The sequence below is a fragment of the Gorilla gorilla genome, chromosome 1 (genome assembly GCF_029281585.2).
Source record: "Gorilla gorilla gorilla isolate KB3781 chromosome 1, NHGRI_mGorGor1-v2.1_pri, whole genome shotgun sequence".
NCBI classification, from domain to species: domain Eukaryota; kingdom Metazoa; phylum Chordata; class Mammalia; order Primates; family Hominidae; genus Gorilla; species Gorilla gorilla.
The window spans coordinates 12,377,623-12,404,274 of NC_073224.2; the positions used below are offsets into that span (position 1 = coordinate 12,377,623).

Here is a 26,652-nt window from a genome sequence, read left to right on the forward strand (position 1 = left end):
TAACCTTTTTTGACCGTGAAGCCTACTGAGAATAAGAGCTGTGGACTGTTTTCCCAGAAAGGCATGTACATGCTCTCAACACAAAACCTTTATCATGGCCAAGCATAGTGGCTCATGTAATCCCAGAACTTTGGGAGGCGGAGCCAGTCGGATCACCTGAGGTCAGGAGTTCAAGACCAGCCTGCCCAACATGGCGAAACCCTGTCTCTACTAAAAATACAAAAAATTAGCCAGGCGTGGTGGCAGCCACCTGTAATCCCAGCTACTCCGGAGGCTGAGGCAGGAGAATCACTTGAACCTGGGAGGCGCAGGTTGTAGTGTGGTGAGATCACGCCACTGCACTCCAGCCTGGGTGACAGGAGCGAAACTCTGTCTCAAAAAAACAAAACAAAACAAAACAAAACCTTGCATCCTCTCAGGGGGCTCACACCTCCCTAAGGGCCCAGTAATTAAACCCTTTGGGCTTGAGGGTGAGAAACTTTGTCTCAGTTCTTCCCCGAGTGATCAGCTCAGGGGTAAGGAAGGAGAAGCCAGAAAGCAGGACCCATGAGAAGGGCCCCCTCCTGGAGTTTGAGGCCCACTCCCTCCTGCCCCTGCCTCTCCTCTGTCCAGGACTCCTCCCTGCTCTGCCCCACTCCTGGGGCCATAACCATGGGGAGCTGTCGTTTTCTACAGGCCCCTGGGCACAAAGTGGGCAGGCTCACCTGGAGGCGATCAGAGTAGCATGGCAGGAAGTGAGGGGGAAAGCCGCCCTGGAACTGCGCCTCTCTGCCCCCTGACATCACTGGCGTGCACTCCTCCCTCCCCTCACTCAGGCAGTGGCATGAGTTCCATGTGAGCGCTGTCCTGCTGCCTCTTTTTTTTCTTGGGGCTGCCATAACACTTTCCCTTCCCCAGCCCTGCCAACCTGGTGGGACATTGGGCTTCCCTCTCACAGGGTCCTGGGGACAGGCCCATCCTTTATCATACCCACAGAGAGACCCTTTTTTTCTTCAGGACCTGGGGAGCAGCCAGGTTCCATGAGTTAAATGCAGATCTGAACCAAGCTGGGATTGGGGTACACACTCTCCTCTACTGAAAAGTAGCTAGGGATTCCAACTAGGTGAGAAGGAGAGTGGGGCAGAGCCAGACCAGACACGGACTGATCGCCTGGAAAAAGCCTGCCATCAAAGGTCTTGGCAAATGCTGGGTGCAGTGGCTCACTCCTGTAATCCCAGCACTTTGCGGGGCTGAGACAGGTGGACTACTTGAGGCGAGGAGTTCGAGTCCAGCCTGGGCAACATGGCAAAACCCCATCTCTACTAGAAATACAAAAATTAGCTAGGCATGCTACACTCCTGTAATCCCAGCTACTCAGGAGACTGAGGCAGGAGAATCACTTGAACTGGGGAGGCAGAGGTCGAAGTGAGTGCCCCTGCACTCCAGTCTGGGAGACAGAGTGAAACTGGCCTCAAAAAAACAAAGAATATGGCCTTGGCAGAGAGGGACCAGCCCAGCAGTGCCTTCCCTTGGGTTTCTCCTGGGTAGGCCTCTGCTGTGAAGAGGCGCTTCCTTTTGCCTGTCCATGGCCTACAGCAATGGAATGTCTGCTTCTGGGGGTTGGGTGGGAGACTGCTGGCAGAACTGGAAACCTTCAGGTGGGGTTTTTTTGTTTTGTTTTGTTTTCGAGATGGAGTGTCGCTCTGTCACCCAGGCTGGAGTGCAGTGGTGGAATCTCAGTTCACTGCAACCTCCCCTCCCCTGGGTTCAAACAATTCTCCTGTCTCAGCCTCTTGAGTAGCTGAGATTACAGGCATGTGCCACCATGCCCGGCTAGTTTTTGTATTTTTTGTATAGATGGCATTTCACCATGTTGGCTGGGCTGGTCTCGAACTCCTGACCTCAAGTGATCCACCCACCTCGGCCTCCCAAAGTGCTGGGATTACAGGCATGAGCCACTGAGCCCAGCCCCTTCAGGGGGGTTTTGAGGCTTCACTACAATACTAGTTTCGTGTGGCTGCTGCAACAAATTACCACACACTTAGTGACTTAAAACAACCAAAATGTATTCCCTTACAGGTCTGAAGGCCAGAATTCTACAGTAAGTCCTACTGAGTCAAGGTGGGAGCAGGGTTGGTGGCTTCCGAGGCTCTGCGGGAGAATCCGTTTCCTGGCCATAGAGGTGGCCTGCACTCCTCAGCTTGTGCTGCCTGTCTCGAATGACTGGAGTTTCCTGCTTCTGTCACTGCACCTCCCACCCTCTCCATCACCTGCTCTGCTCTTTTAAGGATCCGAGTGAGTACATCAACCCCAAAAGCCAAAGACCCTTAACTTCATTATATCTGCAAAGCCCCTTTTGCCATATAAGGTCATGTTCACCAGTTCCCGGGATTAGGATATGGGCATCTTGGGGGCATCAGCCTGCTACAGCTAGGCTGCAAAACTGTTACACTCTCCTGGTGTTTCAATGATTGGGAGAAAAAGGGTTGGCATTTTTTGCTTGGGGGTCCCTCTTAAACTTGTATCTGTAAGGTTGGAGGTCCCTCTTAATCTTGTGTTTTTGTTTTTGTTTTTTTGAGGTGGAGTCTTGCTCTGTCATCCAGGCTGGCAGTGGCGTGATCTTGGCTCACTGCAATGTCTGCCTCCTGGGTTCAGGTGATTCTCCTGCCTCAGCCTCCTGAGTAGCTGGGACTACAGGCGCCCGCCACCATGCCCTGCTGTTTTGTATTTTTGGTAGGGACGGGGTGGGGGTGGGGCTAGGGAGGGGAGTTTTGGCTATGTTGCCCTGAGCTCAAAGTGATCCGCCTGCCTCTGCTGCCAAAGTGCTGGGATTACAGGCCTGCACCACTGCACCCGGCTGCTGTAAAGTCTTATTTCACACAGCTGAGACATGTTTTAGGAAGTTTGCTAAAAGACCCCTGGAGACCGCCTCATTGTGACCTCCCAGTTATTGTGTTTAATTTGATTGAACTTTTCTGCCCTCCTGCTTTTCAGCTTCTCTAATAGTCTCCCATTAAACCAATTCTAAGAACCGCCAAAAAGGGGAAATTTTTTCTTGAAAGCAGTAAAATGATATGGACTGTTAGAATGTAAAATATATGAAATAAGTCATTATACGTTAGTGCTGCTCTGACACAGGGACGTATTATTGAGAAGCAACTTTTGCTTGATTTTCAGAGAAATGGAATCATCGTATTGCTGATCTACGTAAACAAATTGAAGAATTGTCTGAAAGACAATATGGTATGTCTAAACTGCAAAAGTCCTGTAATCTTATGTTCATGGGCGTTTACACAGTGGAGTTACTGTTCATCATGGGGGTACCGTGGACAAGCCCAGGGCTGCCGGCGAGTCATGCCATCCTTACACGTTTCTCCTTGTAAGGTGCTTTGTAGTGTCTACACACTTTGTTTCTAGATTGCTGCAAAGCTGAGGAAAAGTTGTATTTCTTTAGTTATTAGTTAGCATTTCTTTTAAACTTTCAGTATGGAGATTGGAAATTTATTTACATATTTATTGCAAAGCCCTGGATCTTAGGGATTTCGTTGAATTATTTATTTATTTTTTTTTGAGACGGAGCCTCAGTCTGTCGCCCAGGCTGGAGTGCAGTGGCACGATCTCGGCTCACTGCAACCTCCGCCTCCCGGGTTCAAGCAGTTCTCTGCCTCAGCCTCCCGAGCAGCTAGGATTACAGGCACCAGCCACCACGCCTGGCTGATTTTTGTATTTTTAGTAGAGACGGGGTTTCATGATCTTGGCTAGGCTGGTCTTGAACTGCTGACCTCCTGATCCACTCACCTCAGCCTCCCAAAGTGCTGGGATTACAGGTGTGAGCCGCCACGCCTGGCCAAATATTATTTTTTTAAATGAATTGTTTCTCTTAGTCTGCTTTGTTAAATTTGGAATTCATCTGGGCGCGGTGGCTCACAACTGTAATCCCAGCACTTTGGGAGGCCAAGGCAGGCAGATACCTAGGTCGGGAGTTCGAGACCAGCCTGACCAACATGGAGAAACCCCGTCTATACTAAAAATACAAAATTAGGCGGGTGTGGTGGCTCATGTCTGTAATCCCAGCTATTCGGGAGGCCAAGGCAGGAGAATCGCTTGAACCCAGGAGGCAGAGGTTGCGGTGAGCCAAGGTTGCACCATTGCACTCTAGCCTGGGCAAAAAGAGCAAAACTCCATCTCGAAATAAATAAATAAATAAAATGTTTAGTACTCACCAAGGTGCCCCTGTTGTCTCTACTTTTATCTTGATGCATCACTGAATTGATGTTAGATTTCAAATTCATCATTGCCGTTATACTATTCTATCCTGAAGCCACGTTTATATAGTGATGAAAGAAATTAGCGATTTGTTATTATCCTCTCTCTGTTGGTATACATCAAATGCTCACCTAAAAAGAGCAACAACCAGTGGAAAACACATGATGTTTTTATTTGGGTGACTATTTACTTGTAACCTACTAGCAAACTATAAAATTGTATGATATGCAGAATTTTAACTGAATTGCTTTAAGTGAACATTTAAACATGATAAACAATATTGATGGTATTTATGTTAATATACTTAAAATGAACATTTTTCTTCATCATGAGTAATATAACCTACTCCTCAATGAAAACCTAGCATTAAATTTGCTAATGAATTCAATAACATTTCCATAATATTTTTAGTTACATGCTTAAGGTTCTTTTAGTGTTTCTCCCACTTTTTAATAGCTTATGCCTTTTTCGCCTTTGGTTTTTTTTGGTTCATTTTAAAGCAAAAATCTCACAACATGTGATATCTGGAAACACTGTAACCTAGTGGTAAGACCATAGGTCCTGGGGACACAGGCTGGCCACGTCTCTTCTCCTGTCTGAGCTTTAGTATCCTCTTTTGTGGTCATGAGAACTGAAGATCTGTCCCGAAGATTTGATAAGATAGTAAAGTGCTTCACATAATACCAGACATATAAATACACAGTAAATGCTTCCTCCTTATATTTTTATTGATTGATTGATTGAGACAGAATCTTGCTCTCTTGCCCAGGCTGGAATGCAGTGGCGTGATCATGGTTTCTGCAACCTCTACCTCCTGGGTTCAGGCAATTCTCCTGCCTCAGCCTCCCGAGTAGCTGGGATTACAGGTGCCTGCCACCATGCCCAGCTAATTATTGTGCTTTTAATACAGACGGGGTTTTACCATGTTGGCCAGGCTGGTCTCGAACTCCTGACCTCATGATCTGCCTGCCTCGGCCTCCCAAACTGCTGGGATTACAGGTGTGAGCCACTGTGCCCAGCCTGTCTTTTCTCTTCACACCCGCAGTTTATGATGAAATATTAAATATGTACTAGTGGATATTACTTTGCTGAATATTGCCTAGTGAATATTAAGTATTCTCACCTTTCAGACATGAACTTATGAATTCAACAGGTGAAGATTTACAACTTGATAAATCAGCTTTGTGAGGTACGTCTTCAGTCTTAAGTCAGATTAGAAGATTATGCGAGGTAATTAACACTTAACATTGATTTAATGGTAGCTTCCACATGAAATAGTGTGCCTGTAAGTATTAATTATGTCCTAGGACAGGAGAATTCATGTTGTCAAAATTCTCATACTCTCTAGAACAATAAACTCATTTCCTTTTTATTAGTAAATATTGCATTTATGGGTAGACAAAACTGAAAGAACAATATTTGTTCTACCTTTGAGATGCAAGATTCATCTGGCATAATGCATTGAACAGGTTATTACTGAAGTCTACACCAGTCAACTGAATAAGCATTCATCAGATGTCCGTGATATGCAGGACATAAGTTTTCTTTTAGAGTATGGAACCATGCATATTATCTTTTAATTAGATGATTTAGTTAGATATGTTTTTAAAGAACTAGAAATATAATTGATTTTCTTGTTTTGGCTCTGGAGTGGAGTGGGGATGAAACAGAATGGATTTACACTGTTTAGATTTACTAAAATGGAAAGATTGCAGCAAGATCATATCCCTAGTCTCCCCATAGCAAATGTCACCTGCTAGCTGTTTTTTTCTTTTTTTTTTTTTTTTTTTTTTGAGGTTGAAGTTTTGTTCTGTCACCCACGCTGGAGTGCAGTGGTATGATCTCAGCTCATGGCAAGCTCACCTCCTGGGTTCAAGCAATTCTCCCTGCCTCAGCCTCCTAAGTAGCTGGGATTACAGGCCTCTGCCACCACGCCTGCCTAATTTTTGTATTTGTAGTAGAGTTGGGGTTTCACCATGTTGGCCAGGCTGGCCTTGAACTCCTGACTTCAGGAGATTCACCCGCCTCAGCCTCCCAAAGTGCTGGGATTATGGGTGTGTCACTGCACTTGGATTTAATGGGATATTTCACTACAGACTTTGGTAAACAGAATATTAGCATTTTTGGTGTTCTTTTTATTTTACTCATACTATTTTTCTTTGGACTCAATCACAATAACAGAATTAAAGATCAAAGTGTAAAAGTTAAAGACCAGTACAGATTCAATAATTATTCTACATACTGTGTTTAAATGATATCCCTTTTTCTTTTTGTTCTTATAGCTCGAGCTGTAAAAGCCAAAGGTCTGGTCATGATCCCATAACCTTTTTTCCAGTCTCATGTTGAAGATTTTTATGAAGAAGGCCTTCCCAAAGGAATTTTTTTTTTTTTTTGAGATGGAGTTTTCACTCTTATCGCCCAGGCTGGGGTGCAATGGTGCAACCTTGCTGGTCACTGCAACCTCTGCCTCCTGGGTTCAAGAAATTCTCCTGCCTTAGCCTCCCAAGTCGCTGGGATTACAGGTGCCTACCACCACACCAGGCTAATTTTTGTATTTTTAGTGGAGATGGGGTTTCACCATGTTGGCCGGGCCAGTCTCGAACTCCTGACGTCAAGTGATCTTCCCGCCTCGACTCCTGACATCAAGTGATCTTCCCGCCTTGGCCTCCCAGAGTGCTGAGATTACAGACGTGAACCCATGCCTGGCCAGGAATTTTGCTTTTTAGGAAGGCTTTCTGCTAATGGAATTCCTGGCCTTGAGAGGATGTTACTTTCGAAGGAAAGGATTTTTTTGTTATTAAAAGGTAAGATTCCTGGATTCTTACTGGACTGTTATCTCTGTTATGAGTAATCCATCTTTAGTCATTCACCACTAGGGTTGTATTTAATTAAGTCTGAGTTATTTTATGGTGGTTTTGTTTTGTTTTGTTTTTACTGAATTTTGTTCTCATTGCCGTGGCTTGAGGGCAATGGCGTGATCTCAGGTCACCACATTCTCTGCCTTCCAGGTTCAAGCAATTCTCCTGCCTCAGCCTCCTGAGTAGCTGGATTTACAGGCATGCGCCACCATGTCTGGCTAATTTTTTGTATTTTTAGTAGAGATGGTGTTTCACCATGTTGACCAGGCTGGTCTAGAACTCCTGACCTTGGGTGATCCACCCGCCTCGGCCTCCCAAAGTGCTGGGATTACAGGTATGAGCCACTGTGCCCAGCCTGGGCCTGCTTCTTTCTCTTTTTCTTTTTTTTTCATTAGCAGCTTAAAATTGGTGCCTTATTCAGACACAAGCAAAAGGACATTAGCCCAGCTTTGGAAATAGGTGTGAGCCCATCTATGATTTTCCTAGTTTCTCCTCCCCCTTTGCTTTTTGCTCTCTTGTTCGTATATTAATTGTTTTCACTCTCTGAATCTTTTTTCCCCATTTCTTTGGCAGACATTTTTACTTGTCTTGGAAGAGTAGGTGAAGAGCTGTTTTTAGGACTCTTTGAAAGGGTACAGTATGGGTGACAGTCTTGGGTAATGGTAACATCCAGGGAGCTGGGGTCAGCGTGAGCTGGAATCAGTTCAAATTAGCAAAGCACTGGCACTCAGTGGCAGGAATACAAATGACTGCAAAGTGTTAAACCCATCTGGAAAGGGATACTGACATCATCCTCAGAATCTGTGGGGAGTTCACATAGCCAGTTAAGACCCATTCCTCTTTGACCCTATAAAGATTCTTTAAAGAATAATACCCTTAGTGGTTTTCTAGCCAGCTTGCCTGCTCATTTATCTTTGAGGACGACATGCCTTGTGGAGCTCCACAGGCCCCAGAGGGGTATGGATTCTGCATTTGAAAGTGCTGAAGCTGAGAAGACTGGGTCTTGGTGGACCCCAAGAGGTCTGTTTCTCCTCTACTCATTGTTCCTTTTTTTCCCAGCAGCTGGCATTGCTGTTTAAATGGGTTGTTCTTTGCTGTTTTAAGTTGTTTCATAGTGGTGTGTCAGGATTTGGGTTTTCTTAATACTTTTCAAGCTGGTGACTTGAGTGGTGGTTAGGGAGGAACTGTTTTAGGGCTGTTCTGGAGCTATTGAGGTCAGGTGTCTAGATACTCCCAGCTTGTCTGTTGAGGAGAATGCTGTTCTCATTGTGCTGCCTTTGGTGGTGCTGTGTGTGGCTCTTTAGATGTGGGTGGAGGTGAGCTGGGGGAGTTAATGAGATCTTTTTTAGGTGCTTTTGATAAAGTAGCCTGCACTACAGGATTCACTGTGACTTTTTTCCTTAACCTATGCATTTCTCTCTGCTAGCTTTGCTGTCTTTCTCATGCCTTTGATTTTCCCAGCTCCTCTTAGTTGAATTAACCTAAGTGCTCTGCTATGGTTTAAATGTGTCCCCCAAAGTTTATGTGCTGGAAACTCAATCCTCAATGCAACAGTTGGGATGTGGGGCCTAATAAAATAGCCTTCATGAATGAGTTAATGTTGTTATTGTGGTAATAGATTAGTAATCACAGAGTGGGCTTATTATAAAACAGAGTTCAGCCCCTTTTGCCCTCTTGCTTTCTTGCACTCTCTTTTCCTTCTGCCTTCTGTAGTGGGATGATGCAGCAAGAAGACCCTTACCAGATGCAGGCCCCTCAACCTTGGACTTCCTAACATCGAGAACTGTTAAATAAAATTTATTCCTTTCCTTTCCTTTTCTTCCTCCTTTCCCTTCTCCTCCCTTTTCTTCCCTTCGCCTCCCTCCCTCTCTCTCTCCCTCCCTCCCTCCCTCCTTCCCTCCCTTCCTCCTTCCCTCTTTCTCTCTTTCCCTTCCTTCCTTTCCTTCTTTCCCTTCCTTCCTTTCCTTCCCTCCTTCCCTTTTTCCCTCCTTCCCTCCTTCCTTCCTTTTTTCTTTCCTTCCTTTTTTCCTTTTTATAAATTATGCAGTCTTTGGTATTCTTTTATAGACGCATGAAATGGACAAAGACTCCATTTTCAAGAGCAAGCACTTTTGTAGTTTCTGAGCGAATTATGACTGCAAAGGAAGTTCTATAGGTAGCCTCAGATCCACTACCTAGGAAGCAGGCTACCAAGCAGACCTAGGATCTAGGATTTGATCAAGTGCTGGGCAACATGATACCTCAGCAATTTAGCACCTCCCTATATACCTCTAGTTGGCTCAGCCCATCAGGGCTAAAACTACCCCTCATATCCTAGTGTCTCTTGTAGGCAGAAGCCTTGCCTAAACCCTAAGCTGCTTGGCTGACATTCTGTCTTGTGCTTTTTTTGTAGGGGGTTCAAATATACACAAAAGAAATATGTTGAACCTCCATGCACCCAACCCGCAGATTAAGCAGTTACCTCCATTTTTCCAGATTTGTTTCGTCTGCTTCAGTCTCCCTAAAAATTTATGTTTGTACAGGAAAGACTGAATATATAGCTAATTCTCCACCTTACCTCTCATCTTAAGTCACTTTTCAGAGTAGTAGGTTAGTGACCTAGTAACCTTCCCTCTACTGACCAGTAGTTTTTTTTCTGAATACCATTATGAACTCATAGATTATTGTTTGCATTTGATGTATTTCAGGCCATTGCAGTCTATTGTTTTGGATGCTTCCATTGTCTCATCTAGGTTAATAATTATCTCTTCAAGTTGACTTTCATGTCTTTTTGATGTGATCCTGTTGGACTTTGATGGCTTCCTTGCTTTCTGGCAAAAAAGATGTTCCAGGATCAATATACTGCACCATACATGGAGTCAGCCACTTCTCTAGGGAACCTTGATTCCTTTTAGTAGAGAACACAGTTTGAGGTCTTGGACTGAATGACTTTTGTGAACCTCCTCTCCTGAGACTACAGCCTGCATCCCTACATATAGCCCATTTGGAGCTCTTGCTGGGCACCAACAGATCTCCTAAAACTGCTGTATAGTTCTGCCTCACTCTTACAAAGATTCATCTGTTGAGAGTTTAGTGCTCTACCCCCAGATGTGGTCTTTCTGGTTCTGAAGCTTTTGCCTCAGTCACCCTGAATTTTGCCAGCCCTATGCATGCTATACCTTGGATTGCCAACTTGCCCTCACTGAAGCCAGTTTCTCTGGTTAGAATAGTTGCCCCAACCCATGCCTAATACTCTAGTAAACAAGGTTCTACCTGGGCTTAGGTTAACTTTTGCTCCTTTGGGCCCTGTGTTCTACCAGCATTCCATTTATCTGAAACTCTCCCTCACCTTAAGAACTTATCTGTTCTTTAATGATTTATTGCTGCTTCCTGGGTTGGAAAGAACCCAGTTCAGGAGTTTCTGTTTTAGTTTGAGATCTTATAGGCCTGTCTCATCAGGTTGGTGTCAGCCCAGCTAGGATTAGGCAGAATTGGGTGGGGGCTGTAGTGCATTTTCGGCACAGCATGTACCTGTCTGACTAGTTCTCTGTCTTTTCTTTCCTGTTGCAATTCATGGGTCTTAGCATCTTCTGAATGGTGTTTAGTAGGTCATCCTGTTGATTTCCTGCTAGGGAGTAGCATACTCTGGCTCTGTACCATTGGCCAAGGGACTTAAGGATAGATGAAGGGCTGCAGTTTTGTTAAATGGAACAATATGAAGAGATGGCATTGTAAAAAAAAAAAAAAAAAAAAAGGCTTGGCAGCAGGGCCCATTTGAATGGTTGGTCCTTGGCTCCTTTGTTGATATAGGCAGATCCTTGATGGGAATTTGGAATGATCCCAAATATTGTAGATCACTGGTACATCAAGTCATCCTCAAGGTTGTCTGTGTAACAGTCTTGAATGATATTTTGTCAGTCTTTGGAGATTCTCTGTATAGGGTTTAATCATTTAGTTATTTCAGTTGAGCCTGTTTAGTTTCTTTGCAAGGAGATAAGAAATGTGAAAGAGATGCAGACATTAGGGAAAAAAAGTCAGGAGCCTTGTTTCCCCACCCTCTACTTGGGTTCTGGAACTAGACTCATAGGTGAGTAGTGAGGAGCTGGGCCCAAGCACATTAATCCTAGATCTAGCTCTGCTTTGCGCTCGCTCCAGTTCTTGTATCAAATTCACTTCAAGCCACCCAGAGTAGTATGTAGAGGAGTCATTCAGGACCGTGCTTATACTTCATTGTATCAAATGGGAGATCCAGTAATTTATAGCCTATGGTTTCTGGAGCCTGGAGATGGCTCTGCATAAGATTTGCTGAAGCAAATTTTATTACATTAGAAGAGAACCTAGCTGGCTGCATCCTACACTGGAAGCTTTTAGATGCTAATAAGGAGGTCATGTAAAGGTCACAGAATGACTCTGGAATCCATTCCCCGCCAAGAAAGAATAATGACATTCTATGTTGACCTCATTTCATTTCCCTTTGATTTTGAGTAATAAATTCTCTCCTCATTTCCCAGCTGAACTGTTTGGGAGTCTCTATTCCCTAGAAAGACTCTGGTCACATACCCATCAGATTAAATTAGGTGAAAACTCTTTGGCCTTCATGAATGTTGAAGGATTTCAAAGGGCTAATGGAAATTCTTTTAGAAGTAACTGCAACCCCCACCTTCCAGGTTCAAGCGATTTTCCTGCCTCAGCCTCCCGAGTAGCTGGGATTACAGGTGTCCACCACCATGCCCAACTAATTTTTGTATTTTTAGTAGAGACGGGGTTTCACCATGTTGGCCAGGCTGATCTAGAACTTTTGACCTCAGGTAATCTGCCCGCCTCAGCCTCCCAAAGTGCTGGGATTACAGGCGTGATCTACCGCGCCCAGTTAAACTTCAGTTTTTCATGTTCCATGCATAGGTCAGGGTCTTAGGGAGTGATTCATTCTAGCAGAACTCCCTGGATTTTAAGGCAGATGTTCCATTTATTAATTGACAAAGGAGGCATATTTCTCCCCTGGTAACCCAAAGATTTAGGTCATTTTCCCAGAGACTCCATTTCCACTGTGAGGGTTCTTGGAAAACTAAGCAGAGGATGAGGAAAAGTCTGTGAACAAGCTTGCTGGTCTCTCCCTGTGCTACAAAAGAGCATACCTCTTCTGTAACCAGAAGGCCCTTTTGATTAGTCAAGGCTGGACAGACTGAGATTGTGTGTGTGTGTGTGTGTGTGTGTGTGTGTGTGTGTTTGTGTGTGTCTTGAGACAGGGTCTCACTCTGTCACCCAGGCTGGAGTGCAGTGGTGAGATCAGAGCTCACTGCAGCTTCCACTTCCTGGGCTCAAGCGATGCTCCTATTTCAGCCTCCAGAGTAGCTGGGACTATACGAATGTTTTACTGCACACAGTTCATTTTCTAATTTTTTGTAGAGATGAGGTTTCACTGTGTTGCTCAGGCTGGTCTTGAACTCCTGGCCTCACGGAATCCTCCTGCCTTAGTCTCCCAGTGGGCTGGGATTATAGGTATGAGCCACCTCACCTGACCTGCGACGATCTTTCAACAATGTAATTTCTCTTTTACAGAGCCACCTAAGCTGAAGATTCCCTTGAGAACAAGTACTGTCCTGCAGTTTCATGGCCTTTCTTCCATTTGTGGTTCTTGCGAAGTGGAATTTAAATGACATCTTATCAAGATGGATAAACCCTAGTTTCCCAGTGCTGGAATATAGAAAATGGATGGACAAGTAAATCCCACTCAGCACCCATAGTCCAGGCATGGGGACCTCAACACACCTGAGCCCCAGACATCACCTTTCATTGTGAGTAGCTCTGAGATGACACTTCTGCTGTTCCCAATTCCAGCATTAATTGGATAATTGTTATTTTATGAAGAATTTTCATATGCCACAATCCTGACCATATCTTCAAGTGAACAGAAAAATTCTATTAAAAAGTCAACCTTCTGTCTCACTCTGTTGCCCAGACTGGAGTGCAGTGGTGCAATTATGGCTCACTGCAGCCTCAACCTCCTGGGCTCAAGCAATCCTCCTGCCTCAGCCTCACAAGTAGCTGGGACTACAGGTGCTTGTCACCACACCTCACTAATTTTCCCATTTGTGTTATATGTGGATTCCACAGGACTGACTTCGAAAACTTGAGTATGCATGGATTTTGGTATACACAGAAATGGGAGAGCTGGAACTAATCCCCCCATATACCAAGGGACAAATTGTATCTGTTTTTACAGTTATACAGTAGGAGACATTATGTTCCATGACAATGGTAATTTTTAATGACAGTTTTTAATTGAGTGAAATTACCATAAAAATAATAATAGTAGCAGCTAATATTTACCGAGCTGTTACTAGGTGCCTATAAATAGCATAGATTTTTAAATTCTCCATAATTCTTCCTTATTTCACTTAACCACTCTATCTTAAATTACTCATGCTTGCCTCAGTAGCACACATACTTAAGTTGGAACAATAGAGAGATTGGCATGGCCTCTGTGAAAGAATGACATGCAAATTTGTGAAGCATTCCATATTTTTTTAAAAAAAGAGAAAAAAATTACTCCCAGATTTTCACTGTGTTTGTGCATATGACCTTTTGTTTAGGTTGAATTATATCCAAAGATGAAATTTCCAGAAGTGAGATTACTGTGAGTCACAGGGCATGAGCATTCTTATTACCCTTGATGTAAATTGCAAAGCTTTCAGGCATGGTGGCTGTCAGCCTGTAATTCCAGCACTTTGGGAGGCTGAGGTGGGAGGATTGCTTGAGGCCAGGAGTTGGAGGAGGCAGTATAATGAGTCACTGTCTGTATGATTTAAAAAAAATTTCCAAGCTTTATGCTGGAAGGCTTATATACATTTTAAACACCACTAATACTACAAGAAAATGGCCATTTCACTGCACCTTCGCCCACACAGGCATTACAATTTAACAAGTTATTTTCTGTGTGATAAATGAAAGACCTCATATTATTACTTTGTCGCCCATTCTTTTTTCTTTTTTGAGACGCAGTCTCGCTCTGTCGACCAGGCTGGAGTGCAGTGGTGTGATCTCGGCTCACTGCAACCTGTGCCTCCCAGGTTCAAGCGATTCTCCTGCCTCAGCCTTCTGAGTAGCTGGGATTACAGGCACATGCCACCATGCCCAGCTAATTTTCGTATTTTTAGTAGAAACGTGGTTTCACCATGTTGATCAGGCTGGTCTCGAACTCCTGACCTCGGGATCTACCCGCCTCAGCCTCCCAAAGTGCTTGATTACAGCTGTGAGCCATGCGCCCAGCCTATTTGTCACATATTTTATCTTTCCTTATGTTAGCTTATTAGCTTTATTTCTTTATTGTCCTTTTTTTTTTTTTTGAGATGAAGTCTCGCTCTGTCTCCTAGGCTTCAGTGTAGCGGCACAGTCTCAACTCACTGCAGCCTTGACCTCCTAGGCTCAGGTGATCCTTCCACCTCAGTAGTTGGGACTATAGGCACATGCCACTATGCCTGGCCAATTATTTTTATTTTTTTATTTTTACTAGAGATGAGGTCTTGCTTTGTTTCTTAGGCTGGTCTGGAACTCCTGGCCTCAAGCAATCCCCCCACCACCCCCTCCCAAAGTACTGGTATTATAAGCATGAGCCACCATGCCTGGGGTATCTGTGTCTTTTCCATTTATTTATAGAGTTACTTTGTCTTTTACTAATTCAATGATCTGTTTAATCTTTTATTAAATTATAAAAATAATAAATACTTTTAAATAAGTGAAAAATGTCCTTCACTCTTGAGACCCATAATCTTATCTCAGGAAATAATTGCAATTGAGAAAATGGGCCATATCCTTCAAGATACATACATGGTGATTGAACATCACTTCATATTTTCATATTTCGTGGACATTTGTGCCAATACCTATTGATCTATTTTAATCCTTTTCATGGTTGCATAATATTTTATTATATGGATGTATCACAATTTACCAGTACCAGTCAACTGCTGGAGGCATTTAGGCTCCTTCTAATATTTGCTTTCAGCTCTCTATATAATTAAAAATTAACCCCCTCAGCCAGGTGTGGCAGCTCACACCTGTAATCCCAGCATTTTGGAAGGCTGAGGTGAGAGAACTGCCTGAGTGTAGGAGATCACCACCAACCTGGTCAACATAGTGACACTTTGTCTCTACTAAAAATTAAAAAAAAAAAATGAGCTACACGTTGCAGTACACACCTGTAGTCCCAGCTACTGGGGATGCTAAGACTGGAGGATCACTTGAGTCTAGAAGGTTGAGGCTGCAGTAAGCTATGATCACACCATTGCACTTTAGCTTTGCTAAGAGCAAGACTGCATTTCTTAAAATAAAAATTAGATGGGAATATTGCTCAAGCCCTGGAGGTTGAGGCTGCAGTTAACTGTGATTGCACCACTGCAGTCCAGCCTAGGCGATAGAGCAAGACCCTTTCTCTAAAAATAAAATAAAAATTAACCTTCTATCATATTTCCCAGTAACACCTTCCCTCCTACATTTCTCCTAGAAGCCCTTAAATTTTGTTTTTCACATATCGTTTAAAACTTTTAAGTGCTGATATCTGTCTGTGTCATCCCTCTTTTTTTTTTTTTTTTTTAAATGTCTTTTTGTCACTTCTAGCTGGACCTACTATGAAAGACTTCTGAATCCAGGAAGAGAAACGGACTGGGCAACATGTTATTCAGGTACAAAAAGAGTTGGACTGTAACTCAAAAATGATCAAATAATAGTGCATGCATCAAGTGCAATGGGAAGCTCTTCTGGAGAGGGAGAGAAGCTTCCAGTTAAGGTGACATTGAAGCCAAGTCCTGTAAGATAAGGAAGAGTTGTATGAGAGTGGGGAGGGAAGGGGGAGGTGGAGGGATGGGGATTGGGCTGGGATGGCATGGAGTGAGCTGCCCAGGCAGGGAAACCAGCACTATACAGACCTGAACAATGAAGATGGCACATTTTGTTCAGGGAATGGTGAATTAAGTGTGGCAGAAATGCTTTGTAGAGACAGTAATTTGCTTATATGGAATTTTGCCCAAGAGACCTCATTACAGTTTCTAATTTTTTGATGTTATCGTGCATCACTGCCCTTGTCAGATAGTATCATGATCACAATAACATCAAGTATAATATTTCATTGATTCTCACAAAAACAGGTGGGTGCCACAGTTATCCCCATTATATGCACAAAATGATGAAGACTTGGGGTTAATGAGTGATTTGCCCAAGCTCACCTGAATATTAAGACTGAGTCAAATGTTAGTCTGGTCTGACTTTAATGCTTGCCTTGTTCATGAGCACCATGCATTGCCTCTCCTATGCAGTTAAGCAGGTAGACAGGTGAGAGAAGAGCCCGTGTGATGTCGGGGGAAATTCACCCCTGATATTTCATGTAGGTTCTTTTCTATTTTCCCTGAGTGTCGGCCGGTCTGAGAAATAAAGGGAAAGAGTACAAAAGAGAGAAATTTTAAAGCTGGGTGTCCAGGGGAGACATCACATGTCGGCAGGTTCCGTGATGCCCCCCAAGCTGCAAAACCAACAAGTTTTTATTAGTGATTTTCAAAAGGGGAGGGAGTGTATGAATAGGGTGTGGGTCACAGAGATCACATGCTTCACAAGGTAATAAAATATCACAAGGCAAATGGAGGCAGGGCAAGATCACAGGACCACAGGACTGGGGCGAAATTAAAATTGCTAATGAAGTTTCAGGCATGCATTGTCATTGATAACATCTTATCAGGAGAAAGGGTTTGAGAGCAGACAACCCATCTGACCAAAATTTATTAGGTGGGAATTTCCTTGTCCTGATAAGCCTGGGAGCGCCACGCGAGCCCAGGGCTTATTTCATCCCTTATCTGTGACTGTAAAAGACAGCCGTCCCCAAAGCGGCCATTTCAGAGGCCTCCCCTTAGGGATGCATTCTCTTTCTCAGGGATGTTCTTTGCTGAGAAAAAGAATTCAGCAATATTTCTCCTATTTGCTTTTGAAAGAAGAGAAATATGGCTCTGTTCCACCTGGCCCACAGGCAGCCAGAGTTTAAGGTTATCTCCCTTGTTCCCTGAAATTGCTGTTATCCTGTTCTTTTTTCAAGGTGCCCAGGTTTCATACTGTTTAAACAACTTGTGCAATTAACGCAATTATCACAGGGTCCTGCAGGGACATTCATCCTCAGCTTACGAAGATGACCAGATTAAGAGATTAAAGACAGGCATAGGAAATCACAAGGGTATTGATTGGGGAAGTGATAAGTGTCCATGAAATCTTCACAATTTATGTTCAGAGATTGCAGTAAAGACAGGCCTAAGAAATTATAGAAGTATTAATTTGGGGAACTAATAAATGTCCATGAAATCTTCACAATTTATGTTCTTCTGCCGTGGCTTCAGCCAGTCCCTCCGTTTGGGGTCCCTGACTTCCCGCAACATGTTTCTCTCTACTCACAGACTTCTGACCAAATGTGTGTGCAGAGTTTCTACACCAGTTCTCCAAGTCTCTGGATACCAACCGCGTATCCCACAATTCCATTCTGACACTACCTAGAGTTAGCACAGAACCCACATGTTAGGGGCTCAGTCCCACAAGACCACCGTCACTTCAGATGCCAGTTGGAAGTCCTAGGTTGTCACCTGTATTTTGACCAACCAGTTAGAAATCAGGGTTTCCCATGACGCTCTTCTTGAGTTTAATTATTTACTAGAACAACTCACAGAACTTAGAAAAACAGGTTTTTTTCTTTTCTTTTTAAGAGACGGGGCCTCGCTCTGTTGTCCAGGCTGGTGTGCAGTGGTGCAATCATAGCTCATTGAAGCCTCAACCTCCAGGGCTCAAGTGATTCTCCTGCTGCAGCCTCTCAAGTAGCTGGAATTAGAGGGTTCCCACCACCACATTTGGCTAATTTCTTTTATTTTTTGTATAGATGGGGTCTTCTTATGTTGCCCAGGCTGGTCTCAAATTCCTAGGCTCAAGTGATTCCGCCCACCTCTGCCTCCCAAAGTGCTGGGATTACGGGCATGAGCCAGCGCATCTGGCCACCTTATTTTCTATTACTGGCTCAATGTAATGGCTCCATCTCAGGAACAGCCAATGAAAGAGATGCACAGGACAAGGTAAGTGGGGAGGGGCACAGAGCTTCCATGCCCTCTGTTGGGCACACTACCCTCCCAGGACCCCCTTGTGTTTAGCAACACAGAAGCTCTCCAAACCCTGCTGTTTGGGTTTTTATGGAGGCATGATTGATAAAATCATTGGCCATTGGTAGTTAAGTCAATCTCCAGTTCCTTTTGCCTCCTGGAGTTCAGCAGGTGAGGCTGAAAGTTCCAAGCCTCAAAAAATGTGGTTGGGGCCAGGTGCGGTGGCTCACTCCTGTAATCCTAGCAGTTTGGAAGGCTGAGGCACATGGACCACTTGAGGTCAGGAGTTTGAGACCAGCCTGACCAACATGGTGAAACCCCGTTTCTACTAAAAATAACTACAATTAGCTAGGCGTTGTGGTACATCCCTATAATTCCAGCTACTCGGGAGGCCAAGGCAGGAGAATTGCTTGAACCCGGGAGGTGGAGGTTGTAGTGAGCTGAGATTGTGCCATTGCACTCTAGCCTGGGCTACAAGAGCCAAACTCTGTTTAAAAAAAAAAAAAATGTGGTTGCTTTCTCTGGCAGCTAGCCCTCCTCCTGAAGCAGTCTAGGAGCTTGCAGCCACCCTGTTAGCTCAACAGCATCCCACATGCATTCTTACCATGCTGCAGATCTGAAAGACCTTAGAGGCCCTTGTGTCAGGAACCTGGGACTAAGACTGAATATCAAAACAGAAAATGCTCCTATTACTTCTGTCACAAAGGGCTTTATAAGAGCTTTGGAAGCTCTATGCCAGGAACCAGGGGCAGAGACCAAATGTATATTTCTTTTCTTATATTGGGGACAGAGTCTCACTCTGCCACTGAGGCTAGAGTGCAGTGATGTGATCATAGCTCACTGCAGCCTTGACCTCCTAGGCTAAAGCAATCCTCCCACCTTAGCCTCTCCAGTAGCTGGAACTACAGGCGTGCATCACCATGTCCAGCTGATTTTAATTTTAATTTTGTCAAGGCAGGGTCTTCCTATTTTCCCCAGGCTGATCTTTAACTCTTGGCCTCAAGCAGTCCTTCCTCTTTGGCCTCCCAAAATGTTGGGATTACAGATGGGAGCCCCCATACCCACCAATCACAAGGATCTTTATAAGAGAAGGAGGTAGGAGAGTCAGAATTAGAGAAAGTGATGTGGTAATGGAAGAAGAGGTCAGAGAGGGAGATTTGAAGATGCTGCACTTCTGGCCTTGAATATGGAGTCACGAGGTAAGTCAAGGAATGGGGGTGGCTTCTAGAAGCTGGAAAAGGCAAAGGAGCACATTCTGTCTAGAGCCTCCCCCAGAAGGAATGCAGCCCCTCTGACACCTTGACTTTAGCCTTAATAGACCTAGTTGGGCTTCTGGCCCCCAGAACTGTAAGATGGTAGATTTGTGGTGTTTGATGCCACTAAAGGTAGGGTACTTTGTTGTAGCAACAACAAAAAATGAACATGAAGCTGGGACCTCATGTTACAGTTGCTCACGCCTGTAATCCCAGAACTTTAGGAGGCTGAGGTGGAAGGATTGCTTAAGCCCAGGAGCTTAAGACCAGCCTGGGCAACATAATGAGACCTCATGTCTAAAAAAAATTTTTTTAAAAGGCCAGGCGCAGTGGCTCACGCCTGTAATCCCAGCACTTTGGGAGGCCGAGGAGGGTGGATCACGAGGTCAGAAGTTCAAGACCAGCCTAGCCAAGATGGTGAAACCCCATCTCTACTAAAAATACAAACATTAGCCAGGTGTGGTGGTGGGTGCCTGTAATCCCAGCTACTCGGGAGGCAGAGAATCACTTGAACCCAAAAGGCAGACATTGCAGTGAGCCAAGATCACACCCTTACACTTCAGCCTGGGCGACCGAGACTCCGTCTCAAAAAAAAAAAAAAAAAAAGCTATGTGTTGTGGCATGCAGCTGTAGTCTCAGTTCCTAGGGTGGCTGAGGCGGGAGGATTGTTTAAGCCTGGGAGGTTGAAGTTGCTGTGAGCTGTGATTGCACCAGTGTACTCCAGCCTGGGCAATAAAGCAAGACCTTGTTTCAAAAAGAAAGAAAGAAATGAGCATGGTGGGAATGGGGACAGATGGCAGTGTTAAGTAGAGTGGTCAGGGTTGGCCTCATAAGTGAATATTGAGCAAAAGTTTGAAGCAGGTGATGGAGCTGGCCAAGGTGCTGAGGGAAGAGCATTGTAGGCTGAGTCAACAGGATAAAGGCATTAGGAGGAAACTCTCTGGTGTGTCTGAGGCTGTGGAAGGAGGCCAGTGGAGCAAAGAGATAGAGGGAGCGAAGTCAGCGAGGAGGCCAGGGAGTTGCTGGCCCGGGATCGGTACAGATCGTGTAAGCCCTGGGACACTATTGTTGGGGCTTTGGCTTTTACTCTGACTAAAATGGGAACCACCGAGGGCTTCTGAGCAGAGAGGTGACGTGATCTGTCTCCTGATTTAAAAGCATGACCTGGCTGCCAAGTTGAGAAAGACTATGGGAAGATTTGGGTAGAAGCATGGGGGCCAAGCTGTGGCAACATCCCGCTGGGAGATGATAGTGATCCTGACCGGGTTCACGGTGGTGGTGAGAGATGGTCAGAGCCTGGATACATGTTGAAGTCAGTCAGTAGGATTTCCTGACAGACTGGATGTGAGCTGTGAGAGAAGGCAGTGGTCAAGGTTGAGTTTGATTCTGATTGAATTATTAAGTAATTTTAAAAAACACTACTGCCTTTCCCAACCCTACCAAGTAAAGGATGCTAGATAAAAGAAATCTCAAGTTAGGCCAGGTGCAGTGGCTCACACCTATAGTTCCAACAGTTTGAGAGGCAGAGATGGGAGTATGTTTTAAGGCCATGAGTTTGAGAGCAGCCTGGGCAACACAGCAAGACCTCCTCTCTACAAAAATAAAAAAAATAAATTTAATAAAATAAAATAAATATAGCCAGGCATGATGGTATGTACCTATGGCCCCAGTTACTCGTGTGGCTGAGATGGGCAGATCTCTTGATTCTAGGAGTTTGAGGCCAGCTTGGGCAACATAGCAAGACTTCTCTCTCTACAAAAATGAAAAAAATGCCTGACATGGTGGTACTTGCCTGTATTCCCAGGTATGGGGGCAGCTGAGGCAGGAGCATCTCTTGAGCCCAGTTGGTCAAGGTTGCAGTGAGCTATGATTATACCACTGCACTCCATCCTGGGTGACAGAGTGGGACCCTGTCTCAAAATACAAATACAAATGAAATCTCAAGTCAGACCAGTCCCTTCTAGGCTATGTAGGCCTTGTAACCACATAGCTGCATGATCGGGTTTGTGTGGCTGTGGATGAGGAGACCCCTGTCCAATTGTTGGCTATGTAATCAGTTTATTTTTCAATATAGTAATCAAATATATTTCATCATACTTGATGGTCTCAGATATGTGTGGATTTTGGAATTCCCCTTGGAACAGGTTGTAACATCTTATTGGCTCCATATTTCCATAATTTTTTTAATCTGATCAGTTTTTAATAAGATCAGAATTGATATTAGACTACTTAATCGGTTTTGTTAATGAGAAAATGAAATTGTATTGTTTGCATTTTATCCAAGATGGGTGTCATATTGGCTAAATCTCATCAATACTTGAACAAATGCAAAATTAGAGCTTCTTTATCATGAAACACGATGTAATTCTTGAAGAAGATGCCATTTCTTTTTTTTCTTTTTTTTTTTTTTTTTTAAGATAAGAGTCTTTCTCTTGTCACCCAGGCTGGAGTGCAATGGTGCGATTTTGGCTCACTGCAACCTTCACCTTCTGGGTTCAAGCAATTCTCCTGCCTCAGCCTCCCGAGTAGCTGAGATTACAGGCGTCCGCCACCATACCCAGCTAATTTTTGTATTTTTAGTAGAGATGGGGTTTCACCATGTTGACCAGGCTCCTCTGGAGCTCCTGACCTCAGGCAATCTGCCTGCCTCAGCCTCCCAAAATTCAAGGAGTACAGATGTGAGCAACCACGCCCAGCCTCCATTTCTTTTTTGTAGTCTTTAATAAACAGCTGCTATCATTGCAGACTTGCTATTTAGGCACTTAGGAATTTTTCACTAGAAGGTATGTAAATAAAGACCATGGGCATTTGTAATGAATTTAGCATTCATTCTTTGACTACATGACTGTCCCCAGAGCTGTAACTTTATTGAATTTTTTAGAAGCCATTTAGCTAGCAACTGAGCCTAACCAGCCACTCACCGTCGTTATTCAGTGCTCTTTTATTATTGTCTATTTCTCCTCCAACTTGGCTACACTCACAAAGTGATAAAAACTTGCATTTGTTTTCTTTCCTTTTCAGAGACAGCATCTTGCTCTGTTGCTCAGGCTACAGTACAGTGACATGATCATGGTTCACTGTAGCCTCAAACTCCTGGGCTCAAGCGTTTCTCTCACTTCAGTCTCCCAAGTAGCTGGGACTACAGACATGTGCCACCATGTCCAGCTAATTTTTTATCATAGAGACGGGATCTTGCCACGTTGCTCCGACTGGGCTCAAAACTCCTGACCTCAAGTGATCCTCCTGCCTCAGCCTCCCAAAGTGCTGGGATTACAGGCAGGCATGACCACCTGTGCCCAGCCCCCTATTATTATTATTTTAAATAATAGCTTTATTAAAATATTCACATATCATTCACTTTATTGAAATCTGCAATTCAGTAGGTTTTAGAATATTCACAGAGCTGTGCATCGATCACCACAGTCACTTTTAGAACCTTTCATTACCCTATAGAGAAATCCATACCCCTTAGCCACTACCTCCTACTCTCCCCACCTACCTTCGCCCCCAGCCTTAGGCAACCATTGATTAAATTTTTATGTCACTATAGATTTGCCTAATCTGGACAAATAGAATTGTACAATATGTGATTTTTGTGGCTTTTTTTCCCTCTTAGCACAGTGTTTTCAAAGTTCCTTTATGTCATAGTGTGTATCAATATTTCATTCCTTCTATGGCAGTATTCCATGGTAGAGACACACTGCATTTTGTTATCTGTTCATCAGTTGGTGGATATTTGGGTTGTTTCCATGTGTTCCATGTATTGGTCATTATGAATAATGCTGCTATGAAGATTGTTGTACAAGTTTTTGTGTGGACATATATTTTTATTTTTCTGGGATATATGCCTAGGAGTGAAATTGTTGCATTATAGGATGACTGTACATTTAGCCTTTTGAGAAACTGCCAGACTGTTTTCTAACGTGGCTACACCAGTTGGGTGCAATGGCTCACACCTGTAATCCCAGCTACTCAGGAGGCTCAGCTAGGAGGATGGCTTGAGCCCATGAATTCAAGACCAGCCTGGGCAAGATAGTGAAACCCTGTGTTGATTTTTTAAAAATCCAATTAAAATGACAAGAAAAGAAATACCCAAACAAAATGGTTACACAATTTTATGTTCCCACCAGTAATGTATGTGGGTTCCAATTCCTCCACATCTTCACTGACATTTTTTTTTTTCTAGATAGGGGCTTGCTCTGTCTCTCAGGCCACAGTGCAGTGATGCCATCACAGTTCACTGCAGCCTTGACCTCCCAGGCACAAGTGATTCTCTCATCTCAGCCTCCTGAGTGGCTGAAAATTACAGGTGTACGCCACCATGCCTGGCTAATTTTTATATTTTTTTGTGGTGATGGGATTTTACCATGTTGCCCAGGCTGGTCTCATACTCCTGGCCTCAAGTGATCTGCCCACCTCAGCCTCCCTAAGTTCTGGAATTACAGGCTGCCACCATGCCCGGCCTTCACCAACATTTGCCATTATCTGTTTTTTTTTCTTCCTTTATACCTTAAAGCAGTATAAGAACAAGTGTCTTCAATTATAGGAAACAGTATAATCCCAGGGCATTGGGAGGCTAAGACAGGAAGATGTCTTGATGCCAGGAGTTTTTTTTGTTGTTGTTGTTTTTGTTTTTGTTATTGTTATTGTTGTTGTTGTTTTTGACAGAGTCTCGCACTGTCACCCATGGTGGAGTGCAGTGATGGGGTCCACTGCAACCTCCACCTCCCAGGTTCAAGTGATTCTCCTGCCTCAGCCTCCCGAGTAGGTGAGACTACAGGTACATGCTACTACTGCCCAGCTAATTTTTGTATTTTTGATAGAGTCAGAGTATCACCATGTTGGCCAGGCTGGTCTTGAACTCCAGACTTCGGGTGATTTGCCTGCCTTAGCTTCCCAAAGTGCTGGGATTACAAGCATGAGCCACCATGCCCAGCCTGATGCCAGGAGTTTTAGACTAGCCTGGGCAACCTAGCAAGACCTTGTCTCTACAGAATATTTAAAAATTAGCCAAATGCGGTGATGCCTGTGTATAGTCTCTCTCCCTCTCTCTTTTTTTTTTCTTTCTAACTTTTTGTGACATGGTCTGGCTCTGTCACCCAGGCTGAAGTGCAGTGGTGTGATCATGGGTCACTGCAGCCTGAAACTCGTGGGATCAAGTGATCAATCCTCCCACCTCATCCTACCAAGTAGTAGGGACCACAGGTGTATGCCACCCAGGTCTTGCTATGTTGCCCAGGCTGGTCTTGAGCTCCTGGCCTCAAGCAATCCTCTCACCTTGGCCCCCCACAGTGCAAGGATTACAGGTATGAGCCACCATGCCTGGCCCCTACCCTGCCTATTGAGAACCAAAAGAAGGATCCAAATTCTCCTTAGCTCAACTCGAGCCATTTCCTGATTGCTTCATCAGCAAGGAGCTGGTTATTGGGCTGTCCAGGCCTCCCAAGCAGCACAGAAATGAGGTGAAGGAGTTTTCCTGCTGCTCCACTCTGTAAGGAGTTGGAGGGTGATGTTTACTCATTTGCAGAGAGAGATGCCTTGTAGGCACCTCAGGATGGAGAGGACCCTGATTCCAATGTCCTTTTTTTCTTTAGAAACAGGACCTTGCCCTGTCACTCAGGATGGAGTTCAGTGGTCCTATCATGGCTCATTATAGCCTCAAACTCCCAGGCTCAAGCAATCCTACCATGTCAGCCTTCCCAGTAGCTGGGACTACAGGTAAGCATCATGACACTCAGTGAATTTTGTTTTTATTTTGTTGTAGAGATGGGACCTCAGTATGTTGCCACGGCTGACCTTGAACTCCTGCACTCAAGGGATTTTCCTGCCCTGGCCTCCTAAATTATTGGTATTACAGGCATGAGCCATTGTGCCCACTGTCTCTGGTTCTTAACCTTCTGCCTCCCTCTTCCAGTTTTAAAGAATGCTTGTAATTACATGGGCTCTCCTAGATACTCCAGGATAATCTTGTTTTAAGGTCAGCTGATGAGCAACATTAATTTTATCTGCACTTTTAATTCCCCCTTCCTATGTAATAGTGCTGTGTAACATAGGACATGAGCAATTGGTGGCGGTGGGGGTTATTACTTTGGCCACCACAGTAACTATTTTATGCCAGGTACTCAGCTAAGCACTGGTGAATTAAGCATGAATAACACACACTCCCTAATCTCCATCCATTCATGGGAGGAGCACCTCACCTGCCATGCTCCTGAGAATCTCGGGAGTCAGAGAAGTCTTCTATGAGGAGGTGATGCCAAAGCGGACAAGTGACAGAGGAGTCGAAGCTAGCTAGGAAGAGAGTAGAGGTTTAAGGGGAAGCATATTATAAGCAGAGGATATTACCCACTTCAGAGACTCCCACAGGAGAAAGAGTGTGCGTTGAAGGGGCAGATGAGGCTCAGTTGGACTCCATAGCAGATGAAATGGAGAGGGGCAAGCAGTGAGGCTGCCTTGCAAGGCAGGGCAGAGCAGGGGCTGTTAAGGAGTTTGGACTTAATCCCTGAGGCAAGGAGAAGTGATGTAAATGGGGGAGTAACGTGATGAGATTCGTGGGTTAGAGACATGGCTCAGGCTGCTGTAGAGAAGGCACCAGGGAGAGCAGATGGCTCAGTGGGTGTGCAGGAGACCTCTCACTGAGTTTAGGGAGAGGTTTTTAAAACAGAAGAAGTTTGAGTAATTTAAATGATGATGGGAAGGAGCTAAAAGTGGGGGATAGGTTAAAGATACAGGAAAGTGGGAGGAAGAACCGACAAGTGAGGTTCCAGAGAGGGCAGGAGAAGAGGAGATTCCCATAGGGGGATTAACACTTTCTTTTCCTTTTTCTTTCTAAGACAGGGTCTCACTCTGTCACCCAGGCTGGAGTGCAGTGGCACAATCTTGACTCACTGTAGTGTAGACTTCCCAGGCTCAAGGGATTTCTCCCACCCCAGACTCCCAAGTAGCTGGAACTACGGGTGTGCACCACCACCACACCTGGCTAATGTTTCTTTTTTTGGTAGACACAGAGTCTCACTATTTAGCACTGATTGGTCTCCAACTCGTGGCCTCAAGCGATCCTCCTGCCTAGGCTTCCCAAATTGCTGGGATTACAGGCATGAGCCACAATGCCTGGCCTCTGCTAGTTCCGTATTCTCTAGAGTTGTCTTTACTTTGTGCTAGTGTGTCCCTCATTGTGCTGATCCTCTGTAAAAATTAATA

The 26,652-nt window shown here is 44.5% G+C and overlaps 1 long non-coding RNA gene and 1 other non-coding gene across 2 annotated transcripts in view; both read left to right on the forward strand.

The window, feature by feature from the left end:
* The first annotated feature begins 3,162 nt into the window (after positions 1 to 3,162).
* Positions 3,163 to 26,652, forward strand: part of LOC129532190 (uncharacterized) — a 44,323-nt gene continuing 20,833 nt past the window's right edge. The window contains exons 1-7 of the long non-coding RNA XR_010134130.1: positions 3,163 to 3,222; positions 5,376 to 5,434; positions 6,528 to 7,049; positions 12,642 to 12,877; positions 15,699 to 15,763; positions 17,986 to 18,175; positions 25,047 to 25,170. This is a non-coding gene — a long non-coding RNA (uncharacterized lncRNA). The remainder of the gene's footprint in view (positions 3,223 to 5,375; positions 5,435 to 6,527; positions 7,050 to 12,641; positions 12,878 to 15,698; positions 15,764 to 17,985; positions 18,176 to 25,046; positions 25,171 to 26,652) is intronic.
* On the forward strand, positions 13,506 to 13,609 carry LOC129530160 (U6 spliceosomal RNA). The gene has a single exon (XR_008675734.1). It is a non-coding gene; the product is annotated as a U6 spliceosomal RNA (small nuclear RNA).